Here is an 11,443-nt window from a genome sequence, read left to right on the forward strand (position 1 = left end):
TGAAGCATTTTTAATTTCTTCTTTTAAGCAGGTTCTACTAACTCCTTGAATTCCCATTTCTAAGGTATAAATAGGATGTGACACAGTGGCCGATGCATTTTAGCCACTGGCTACTGGCTGGTGTTGAGAATAAATGATTCTGTGTTTTCCTTTTGTCTCTTTTAACTAGTTGCTAAGCTAAAGCTAAGCTAAGCCTAAAGGAAACCACATGTTAGGAAATGCAAATGGGAGCTGAGGTATTGGATGACACACAAGGTAACGCCCTCTTTGGGGCAGCTCAGAGGGACAAAGGGAGAGGGAGACCCTTTTAGATTGTCATTTGTCTGTTACCTCTTAGAGGTAGCAGGTCATAATGGACCAGCTGTAATTTGGTATTAATAAATGAAATTTATGAATTCAACTCACTGACTCCTTGTCAACCTCATACATCACAAACTTAGCATAGAGAACGGATGATTCTCACACTGGACAACTGCTTATATTCATCTTGTCACCATGGACTGTGAGCACAATGGTAAGCAAAGTAAACAAACCTCAACAGCTGCAACAAAAATGGCGTCCCAGGGTCTCCATAACAAGAGAGGACGGAGGTCGGTTTCTATTACTCCGATATTCCGCCAGAACCAGGATGTGCTTTAAGCTCCCGGGGTTGTGGATCATTGATCTGAATAAATCGAAGGGACCGTGCTGTATTTTGATCAAACGGGTCTCAACTGAAATGGACACATTTGTAAATTAACCTCGTTCTTCTGACTGACGTCTGCAGCTGTGAAGTAAGATTAGTCGTCTTGATTTTGATGTCAGTTGCGCTCCTGGCACCGAGAAGCGCTTCTTCTTTACGTGTAGTTTCTGTTGTCGTGGAAACTGCAGGAAGGGAGACCTCGGCTCGGCCGTGACGCCATCCCCTCCTCTTTTTCTATCTTTTCTCCCTCCTGTCTTTTGCACTTTTTTTTGCTATCAACCCCACTAGGAGTAGCTATAAGGCGGTAGAGTGATCCTATCACACATGCAGAGCAGCAAACAGGTGGCTGCTGTCCGCTGCCAGGCTGCATTGAGACGTGCGAGCGCCGGGGCTGCAGCTCGGTCTGGGTTTCTGAGTCTGATGGACACGTCCTTTACGCACTCCGTGACAAGGAGACGCGGAGAAAGGGTGTCACAACCTCCATCATGGGTGTGATCAGTTTGGATTAAAAGGTTGTAGGCAATTAAAGGTCGCAGTAAAATTAGAGAGAAAACAACGTTTGTGTTTGTTTATTCTGAGAAAGGAGGAACGGATCGATGATGTGGGTCGAGTCGGATGTTTGATTTCACGCGTGGAAGACAAGCGTCATAGTCTGGGTCTGGGTGACAAAGGTCCGCGGAGAAACCACTCCGCGGACCTTTGGGGATCAATCAATTTCAACGATCAATAGAAATATTTGTTCAACTTATACAGTTGTCTTTTTATTCACCATCATGGTTTCACCACAGGGGTGCCGGTGTTCCACCCAAATATCTGCTGCAACCTAATCCAGCCTGTATGAGCTGAACTGATATCCGGCTAAGCGCTAAAGTCTTTTGGTTTGACCTCATATCTTCTAGAGTTGACTGGCTCGCTTGACCATATCAGACTTTCCAAGTTCTGGTTTAGTGTTGACTGTTATTGGTGTGTATGTGACTCAGCACAGCTGGAATGTGTGTGTGTGTGTGTGTGTGCGTGTGTGTGTGTGTGTGCCATTGCTGAAAAAGCATGCGCCCAAAATCCACATGGTATATAGCCGCTGCGTCGAGTTAGGATGCAGCAAAATAAATTCAAAAAAGAAACGAAAAGATTAAACAGGCTTCCTCCATCGTGCTTTTCTTATTTATTTATTTATTTATTTATTTATTTATTTATTCTAGGAGAGCAAGTTAAAGCACTTCTTACCAACAGGCGCAGACCCCCCTTTAGAAGTGTAATCTATTACATTTCTTCCCGCAATCATCCACGTGTAAAGAGACGCAGAGCTTACCTCACAGATGGAAAGCCTCCGTCCCTGTCCTCCGCTGGGTTCCGCCGCTGTGCTCACACCGCCGGACTGAAGCCTGTCGGACTGGAGGGGGGTCTGGCCATCACTTCTGCTCAGCTTGTTTCTTCTAAATCCATACACATAAAGTTTTCTGCGGCTCTTCTAAAACCTCTTGTCTCCCTTTGGATCTCAGTCCTGCGTCATCATCCGCAACGTTCAGCACCACAGCGGAGGGACAGCGCTCTTCTCTGCAGGCAGCAGTTAAGGTTTCTGCCCCGACCTGAGCTGAGCTGCAGTGCTGTTTCTCTCTCTCTGTGTGTGTGCGTGTGTGTGTGTGTGCGCCCGGTGTTAATGGGGTTTTCTCCCCACTCTCCCTTGCTCTCTGTCGAATCCACGCCACATTTTGGACATGGGTCCACTGTCTCTGGTCAGGGAGTGCAGAGTCGACACGTTGATAGAAAAACAATCCATGCTTATCCCGTTCTTATACCGCTTGCGCCGACTTTCCGCCCTCTGAATGTGCTTTTTTCTTGCTGTGTAGGAGCGGAATGAGACGGGATTGGCTGGAGTCACATGAGGGCGGAGTTGTGGGTGCACGCAGAGGAGGAGCTGGTTCTTCATTTAGGATTGCATTTCCTGACCGTGTTTACACCAGCTGACATCATGACAAAGGAGGGCTGTGTTTCAGCAACTCTGATGTAGACAAGAGGAAAGCAGATGTCATCAAATCGAGACCCTGATCATTTCTACATTCAAATAAACAGATTGACTTTTCTTGTCAATCTTTAATATTATGTAGGACCAAAACTGACACAATAAGAAATAAAAGCATACATACATGTTTAGTTTTTCCTTGACCTTACACATGAGTTTCCGTCAAGAAATGTATACATTTTCTTTTTCATTTCCCCTAAACATGCGTTTTTGTCAAGAAAAGTAGATATTTTGTTTTGTCTTTTCCTTTTACAAGGCCACAGATCAAATCAAACTTTATCCCGGTGTTTTTATTGTGTTACCAACCGCAGTGAAGTTAGTTTCGAGTTAGATATTGGATGTTTCAATATCCGCCGAGCAAACGGCGTTTAGCTCAACATTGATCCGTTTTATGAATGCTAATTCGGCCAGCCGTTCTTAAGCTACCTCCTCAAGAGCTCGGAGGTTCAATTAGGGACTGTCAACAAATTTCCAAACCAAACACTTCTGTCAAACAAATGTTAATAAATGCCTTGCCTTGTGACCAACTAATACAAAACCGTAGAAAAGGTGTGCCAATGATGGGGAGGGGTTGAAGTGGTGTTTTGGTAGGGACTCTAATTGAGGGTTTCTGACTCTCAGGGCAACTTCTGCAAAATAGAGCAACATCTGATCTGATCTTAAACCAGGCCAGAAAAAGTACCGCTTAATGCAAGCAGTGGTCTTATACTTCTTAAGGTGGCCAGCCCAGGAAATAGAGAGTGTCCCAAAGTCAGCACTGTCTCACGTGGCTTCTTAGGGACACCTAACTGCTTAAGCTTAAACTGGCCATGTTGATGGTATAAAATGCCATCTTGCAGTATATATTGCTCTTTATTTGTGTCAGACCCTACAGAGGCCTCCCCCCCATAGCCTTCAGCAACAGGGCAGACAAAGTTGGATCATTCTGCTGCATTTGTCTGTATTGCATTTGTGGGTATTGAAAAACCCAGTGGCACATCTGGAGCCACTTCAACTGAACTCTCACGCAGTGCAAGTTGAAATTTCTCATGCCTTCTTTGACTGCGTGGCTTCCAAGACTTCCCAGGTTCTGTCTGCAACTCAGCCTCGAAAAAAAGGTAAATCAACTAATAAATGTTCTATGTTGAAACTAAAGTGTTGTTGTGTTTGTATAAAAAAAATAAATTGTGCATAAAAAAAGTTACCGACATAGTAGTGTGGCCACGGGTTTGGCCATCACAAGAAATGAAGCACTCGCACTCTAAAATGTGCAAGATTTCATTCAGCTCCTCTTTCTTGTTTTCACTTGCAGAGGCTCCTGCAGGCAAAGACAAAACAGAAGATATATGGATAGCAAGACCTAAATGGGACACAGATCTAATGTGTCAGTGGAGTGAAGTTAAAGCTTTAAAAGTAATCTAAGGTGATTTTAAAGTGTCACTGTGGGCGTGTTTCTACTACAGAACTATTTTTCCATAAATCAGGCTGTTTTTGTGAGTGCCTAATTTTGGCTTAGGATCTTTGTTTAACTTGGGATGCATGTTTTTCAGAAAACCAGAGTTCTTCAAAAAATGCCACCCATGCTTGTAAAAAACAAACGCCTCAGAAAGCCCTTCTTGTTGTGATGCAAATTTGCAGTACGGGGAATTGCAAAGCAATTCCCCGTACTGCTGGTGGTGCTGACATGATCAATCACTGCAAACATAGTGGAAGTCTTCATACGCAAAACAACTGCAATAAGTCTCCAAGTGCAGCATGCAGATAGCGTGAGGGTTCTCACTGCACCACATTTTGAAGGATTAAGCCAATGATATTTGAATTTTTCAGAGCAAGAAATAAATTGGCATTTTTTTATCCTGTGCTACAGGTTTGATCATTTTTGTTCTTAAGTAAAATTTACAAATGTATTATTTGGGGGTCAATGTCAGTTTTGTTAAAGTGTGTTACAAATTGGTAAACTGTTTGATTTTAGGCTGAAATTATTGCAGCATTTGTATTTGATTACAAACTGACTTCCGAACACAAGGAATATTTATTTTTTTCTGTAATACCTAATGTCTCTCTTTGACTATATAACATTTTATCTTGGAAATGACAGCCTGTGTTTGAATGAGATTACATGTATAAATAAAAGGTAAAATAACAATGAAATGGCTTCTAAATTAGTTACATTTGCAAATACATTGTTTTTAATGACTGTGCTGTTAGTCCTGTGTTATAAACCAGGCAAGTCCAGATGAAACAGTGATACAACAGAAACCATACTGTGACCTACATCAGTTTGAGCAAATAATAAAGTCTGTACTCAATCCACGTCCACGCATTTCCAAAACTTTTACATGTGGTACACACTGTTAGCAATGCACAATTGTACACATTGAATCTAATGCAGGTAATCCTTCATATGAATGCGTCATTGTACGCTTCTTACAAAGCTAGTGACATGAGTTTACTGAGGACATTAAGGCTTGCCAGGTTCAGAAGATTTGCTGAACATCCTCAGCAAAACTCAACTGGTGGAAAACATTTCCATGAAGGCATGCAGGCATAAAGTTTGCTTGGCAGCTGGATAGAGCTGCCGTTCTACACATACAGTGGAAAGGTGAGGTCGCTCTATGTGAAGGTTCACATAGAGCGAAAGGAGCCAGAAGCCTCTTCAGAACAAATCCAACAGACAACAAGGTCTCATGTCTACTTCTCAACTGCAACCACTCAGACATGTGGGCATATTGGGGCCGGTCATGATGATGATGATGATGATGATGATGTTTTTTCTTTTGTTGCAGTTAAAGTTAAAAGTCAAAAGATCAAAAAAGTTGTAAAAACCTATACATTTCTTGATCCAGGAAGTTCAGGAATGTTCTGCACAGAAACTCTGGCAAAAAGTCTGAACTTAAAGGGCAAAAGGACAAATATTCTGCTAAGAACAATGAGTCAAAATAAGATTGTTAATGTACACATTTTGTCTGGTTTGGAAGTCTCTGAATTGAAAACAAATGACTTCAAAGAGTTGCCAGATGTTTTGACTCAAAGTACCATGCCAGTTTCTACATTGAATATTCCCCAGCAAAAAGACCTTGATCAGTGGCCTCATCTTAAACCTGTCAAGCTTCTTAACATCAATGCAAATGTGGAACTACTGATAGGAACTGATACTTCAAATGCTTTAGAGCCCTGAGAGGTGATGAACAGTGTGGCTGGTGGGCATTTTGGTGTAAAAACTAAAGTTGGCTGGGTCATAAATGGTCCTGGAAGCAACAGCAGAAATAAAAATGTCTGCATCTCTGGTGAACATCTTAAATAAATGCTGGTCAAACAGTACAATCATGATTTTAACAAATGATCAGAGGGGAAAACTGAAATGTCCAGAGAGGATTTGCATTTCATGATCATTGTTAATAACTCAACAAAACTTGTTGGAAGTCGTTATCATATTGACTTACCATTCAGGAGTGAAAGTTCCAGCTTGCCAAAAACATCTGTGTTGCAGAGCAGTGCCTNCAAATGACTTCAAAGAGTTGCCAGATGTTTTGACTCAAAGTACCATGCCAGTTTCTACATTGAATATTCCCCAGCAAAAAGACCTTGATCAGTGGTCTCATCTTTCAGGAGTGAAAGTCCCAGCTTGCCAAAAACATCTGTGTTGCAGAGCAGTGCCTGCAGAGCCTCAGAAGGAGATTTGAAAAGGATGCTCAGTACAAGAAGGAATTCACTGCATGTGTAAACAACATGCTGCTACAAGGAGACACTGAAGCTGTACCAGCAGATGAGCTACAGAAAGGTGGACAACTGCGGTACATTCCTCATCATCATGGAGTGCATCATCCCACAAAAGGCAAGTTGAGAGTCGTATTTGATTGTGGATCAACTTATAAAGGAGCATCACTGAACAGTCGGCTTCTACAGGGACCTGACCTCACAAACTCTCTGATTGAAGTTCTAATCAGATTTAAAAAAGAGCCTGTTGCGCTAATGCCTGACATTGACTCCATGTTTCACTAAGTTCATGTCTCTGAAAAACATGTCAGCTTTCTCCATTTCCTGTGGTGGCATCATGGTGACACTTCAAAACCTGCACAGGAGTTCAGGATGTTGGTTCATTTGTTTGGAGCAGTGTCTTCTCCCAGCTTCGCAAATTATGCTCTGCAAAGAACTGCTGATGATAACGCACAACAGTTTCCAGCTGAAGCGGTTGATGCAATCAAAAATAACTTTTATGTGGATGACTGTTTAAAATCTGTTCCCACAGAAGAAGATGCAGTGCACATGGTGAAGAGGCTGACAGATATCTGCTTTAAAGGAGGATTCATGCTTTCAAAATGGGTCAGCAACAGTCGCACAGTGCTCATGTCAATCCCAGAGGAAAGGAGAGCAAATTAAATTAAGAATCTGGATTTGGACACAAATCAACTTCCAGTTGAGAGAGTACTGGGTTTACAGTGGAGCACTGAAACAGACGAGTTCAAGTTCAGAGCATCTGTGCAGGACTGCCCACAGACCAGAAGAGGCATTTTGTCTGTGGTTAGCTCACTGTGTGATCCTTTGGGAATCCTGGGTCCCTTCAATATGCCAGCTAAACTGTTGCTACAAGAACTTTGTCAACAAAATTTGAAGTGGGATGAAGTTATTCCCCATTCTCTCTTTAGGAAGTGGCTTGATTGGCTGGAGGATCTCCAGCTGATATCCAGTTTTAAAGTGGACCGTAGCATCAAACCAAGCTGCATCAGAAAACCAGACAAAGCACAACTTCATCATTTCTTTGACGCAAGTCAAGATGGCTATGGAACAGTGTCATATTTGGAAAAGAATAACATCTCACATGTTGCCTTCATTCTAGAAAAAGCAAGAGTTGCTCCTATGAAGCAAACAACAATCACCAGGTTGGAATTGACAGCTGCAGTTCTTGCTGTCTGAGCGAAAAACTGCTGCAAGAAAGAGCTCATATGCTGTCAAAATTAAGACAAAGATACTGGACAGTAAATGCTAATTCAGCTGACAGAAAAATCATCTCTATTGGTGTTATTTGCAGACGCAACAGAGGAAAGTTTGTTGAACAAAAGATGGCAGATCTACCAGAAGAAAGAGAGCCACAGCTCCTTTCCCAAACGTTGGAGTGGATTACTTTCATCCTGTAAGTGTTAAAAGAGGACAAAGTCCCCTGAAAAGGTATGGAGTTCTGTTCACTTGTTTCACCATCCGTGCAGTACATCTGGAAATTGCATACACCCTCGATACAGATTCCTGTATATATGCAGTCCGCTGGTTCATCTGTAGAAGAGGCCCAGTTTCCACCATCAGATCTGATAATGCCACAAATTTTGTTGGTGCAAATCGAGAGCTGGAGGAGAATTTGGCTGAACTGAACCATGCTAAAATTCAAAATGCTTTTGTGCAGGATGGAATCAAATGGAACATGAAACATCCCTGCAGCCTCTCACCAAGGTGGAGTTTGGGAGCGTCTGATTCGTTCCATGAGAAGTATTTTAGTCTCAGTTCTTCAAGAAAAAGTTTTGGATGATGAAGGACTTCAAACAATCTTTTGTGAAGTTGAAGCCATATTAAACGACAGACCCTTTGCCAAGGTTTCAGATGACTCAGATGATCTTGAGGCACTCACTCCCAACTATTTGTTGTTGCTGAAAAACAAACCAGTTTTGCCACCAGGACTGTTCAACCAAAAAGATCCTTATCTCAGGAAAAGGTGGAAACACGTGTAATACATGGTAGAGCTGTTCTGGAAAAGTTGACTTTCTGAGTACTTACCTCTGATGCAGGAAAGACAAAAATGGACAAGAACGAAAAGATGTCTTATTCCTGGAGATGTCTTAATTGCAGACTCTACAGCTCCAAGGGGATCATGGATGATGACCAAAGTCTTGGGTGTAAACCAGGATGCCAAAGGCTTGTTAAGTTCTCCACAGATCTCAACATTTCATTTAAAAGTAAATCAAATGTTTAGTTTCGTGCATCACATAACTGCCAAAGTTCCTGCCAATGATGCAGTGCCATGTCGGATTGTACTTCTTGTCAAACTCCGTTCAAACATAGGCAGCGATATCCTTCTCTATGTTGTACTTCTCCATTGCCTGCAGGGCACAGTTTGTTTTGCACAGTCTACAGCATCGTGCTGTAGACTGTGCAAAACAAACTGGTCTTTGTTTTAGGATTACAAAACAAGGACCAGTGTTTTGGAAAGACCTGTGACCAAACTTCTTTTGCTACTGGAAGCATCACCCTGAGGAATTCAGGACATGTTTGAGGGAATAGCTCCTTTTCCTTTTTAAAGTAATTGTGACAGCATTCACAATTAGGGGCCAGAGTGTTGGAGCCATTTATTCTTTATTTCTTTATCCATTTAAATTTTGTTAGTTTATTCTTAAATATCTATTTTTTGTATTACTTACAGTTTATTTGCAGTATATTAAAATGTTGATTTTATTCATTTTTTGTTTAATATTTTTCTTATTTATTTTCTAAGTAAGACAGGAAGAAATGTGGGTCAGTCCACTTTCTATAAGTGTAGGGTCCTGGTAAAGGACCAGCAGGTATTTGGGTTTGGGGCATAGGCGTAAAACCCGGAGAGGTCAGGGGGGTCCGGACCCCTCCCCCCCCCAAATTTGGAAAAGTCTAGAATTGTCCCCCCCAAAGAAATCATGAAAGAAACCCTTGTATTTAAACAATATCAATAGAAAAAGGCAATTGAAACAAAGAACAAAGTAAATCTGCCATTCATCTAAGATAAAACATAAGAATTAATTTTTAGGTCCTCCCCTCCACTATTGTTAGAACAATGGTTCTAAAAGACATGTAACACGTTTTATTTACTTTCACTGCTTGATAGGAATTGACAATTGACAATAAAAATCTGTCCACAGTTTGTTATTTCATTACTTTGGCTGAACATGATAAACTGCCTCATTATGCCTTGGATATCAAAACTAGCTAAACTGCTACATAGCTTTCATAGAATTATGAAAGCTATGTAGCAGAAAGTATTGGCTACTTTCTTTTGAAAGTAGCCAATATTTCAATTATATTTAGCTCTCTAACTCTTACTTTAATTAGAAGAATTTGAAACTGGAGTGGCTGAGCGTTACCACTAGCTGACAGCTCTGTACGGGAGCCGAGAGCAGAGGGACTACTGCAGCTGACAGTAAAACAAAAATAAAGTATGCATGCCTTTATTTCTTATCTTCTTCAACATAGAGCCTTTAAAACCACAAAATAAAATCTGAATATTTTTCTAGAAAACTCTGGTGCTGACCTTTAAGTTTAAGTTATGATACTTTCCAAATATTCAATTCCTACATATTTATAGGTTCTCAGCCATCCAGGACATGAAATAAATAAATAAATAAATAAATAAATAAAAAATAAAAGTTTAAAGCAACTTAAGTTATAATCTAAACAACACATAAGTTGTATTGAGAACCACAGCAATAAATTAATATTTCTGAGGAATTTTATTAAGTGGAGTTACTTATTAAAACTTATTAGTCAGAGCCTTACATTTTTGTAAAGTTGTAGCAGAGATTAGATCAGTGACTCTGAACCAAACTCATATCTAAACATTTGAATCTTAGTTTGACTTCTATGGGTCTCAACAGATTGTTTACTGAGAAAAACACTTGTTATTCATCGCTACTTGCTAGACATTTTTGATGGTGTAGCTTGAACACACACAAAAAAAATATTAAACCACATTTTACATTACATTTTACTGTAACTTTGCCAACCCCCCCCCCAAATTTGCTCTTAAAAAATTTCCCTGTTTATGGTCCCATCCAATAATGAGAAGGGATTTACGCCCTTGGTTTGGGACCTATGGTTTTTACTAGAGTAAGAGAGGTAGCAGAAAGAACAAAAGAAAGTTTGAACTCTGTAATTGCTGGCTGAAATGGGAAAATAAATCATCCACAACAAACAACAAATTTGGACATCGAACCTTCTTTTGCCTGTGTACAGAACTTTTATTGGATGTTTGGCTTGGCAAACAATCACCAGTACAGTTCTCCATATCTATTTTTACTCAAAATACATGGATACTGATGGTGAGGTGATGATGTTTGATTTCTATATCAAAATAGATTTGCTACATCAGAACTGACATTATTTAAAGCCTTCCTACTTTACTCAAAACCTTATTTCTATCATAGGTAATGCACTCACCTTCCGCAGAATGTTGCTCAAGACTCTCACTGACCGTCACTTTGATGCTGGAGTCAGAAATTCTCCTTAAATACAAAACCATGAGTCATAAGGCAACAGTTTAGCATGTGGAACTAGGAATCCTGACCAAGGATTTTCACTCAGTCACCTCTGATGCAGCAACACATGCACATCCACAGTAAGTAAATAATTGAAAAAGTATTCATAGTTCTTAATTTTTTTCCCCATTTTCTTATATTTCAACCAAAAACCTGGGATTTTAAGTTGCAGACTGACACAAGGTAATATTTTTATACATCTTAAAAGTGAGGTGTACATTTGTGTTTTGACTTTTATTATTACCCCTGAACAACATCTTGTGGGACCAATTAGCTTCAGAAATCAACCTGATAGTAAATAGAGTCCACTTGGGTCTAATTCATCCTCTGTATAAATGGANATTTTTCTAGAAAACTCTGGTGCTGACCTTTAAGTTTAAGTTATGATACTTTCCAAATATTCAATTCCTACATATTTATAGGTTCTCAGCCATCCAGGACATGAAATAAATAAATAAATAAAAAATAAAAGTTTAAAGCAACTTAAGTTATAAT

The 11,443-nt window shown here is 40.3% G+C and overlaps 1 long non-coding RNA gene across 2 annotated transcripts in view; it reads right to left on the reverse strand.

The window, feature by feature from the left end:
• LOC103131680 (uncharacterized) overlaps positions 1–10,880 on the reverse strand; it is a 15,157-nt gene extending 4,277 nt beyond the window's left edge. Inside the window, exons 1-3 of one of the 2 annotated variants that reach the window (XR_475414.2) lie at positions 10,851–10,880; positions 3,887–3,999; positions 1,992–2,681 (exon numbers count right to left, since the gene is read on the reverse strand). This is a non-coding gene — a long non-coding RNA (uncharacterized LOC103131680). The remainder of the gene's footprint in view (positions 1–1,991; positions 2,682–3,886; positions 4,000–10,850) is intronic. The other variant, XR_475415.2, reaches the window with a different exon arrangement.
• Positions 10,881–11,443: the final 563 nt, after the last annotated feature.

The sequence above is a fragment of the Poecilia formosa genome, unplaced genomic scaffold (genome assembly GCF_000485575.1).
Source record: "Poecilia formosa unplaced genomic scaffold, Poecilia_formosa-5.1.2 Scaffold811, whole genome shotgun sequence".
Taxonomy (NCBI): domain Eukaryota; kingdom Metazoa; phylum Chordata; class Actinopteri; order Cyprinodontiformes; family Poeciliidae; genus Poecilia; species Poecilia formosa.